Below are 210 nucleotides of genomic sequence, written 5' to 3' on the forward strand. Positions count from 1 at the left end.
GCGTATCCGTGTGACGCAGCTGACACAGAACAGCATACGCAGTTTATGTCCAGCTGATACTCTCCAAAATGGCGCTAAGGTGACGCGGAGGAGACGAATTGTTGAATAAAGTCGTTATTTTTTTTAATTTTGTGCACAAAAAGTATTTTCGTAGCTTCGTAAAATTACGGTTGAACCCCTGATGTCACATGGATTATTTTACAGATCTCC

At 41.4% G+C, this 210-nt stretch overlaps 1 pseudogene; it reads left to right on the plus strand.

Annotated features, from left to right (window-relative positions):
- Nucleotides 1-210, plus strand: part of LOC107661957 (SH3 domain and tetratricopeptide repeat-containing protein 1-like) — an 18446-nt pseudogene that overhangs the window by 3417 nt on the left and 14819 nt on the right.

The sequence above is a fragment of the Sinocyclocheilus anshuiensis genome, unplaced genomic scaffold (genome assembly GCF_001515605.1).
Source record: "Sinocyclocheilus anshuiensis isolate Anshui unplaced genomic scaffold, SAMN03320099.WGS_v1.1 scaffold603, whole genome shotgun sequence".
In the NCBI taxonomy this organism is placed as follows: Eukaryota; Metazoa; Chordata; class Actinopteri; order Cypriniformes; family Cyprinidae; genus Sinocyclocheilus; species Sinocyclocheilus anshuiensis.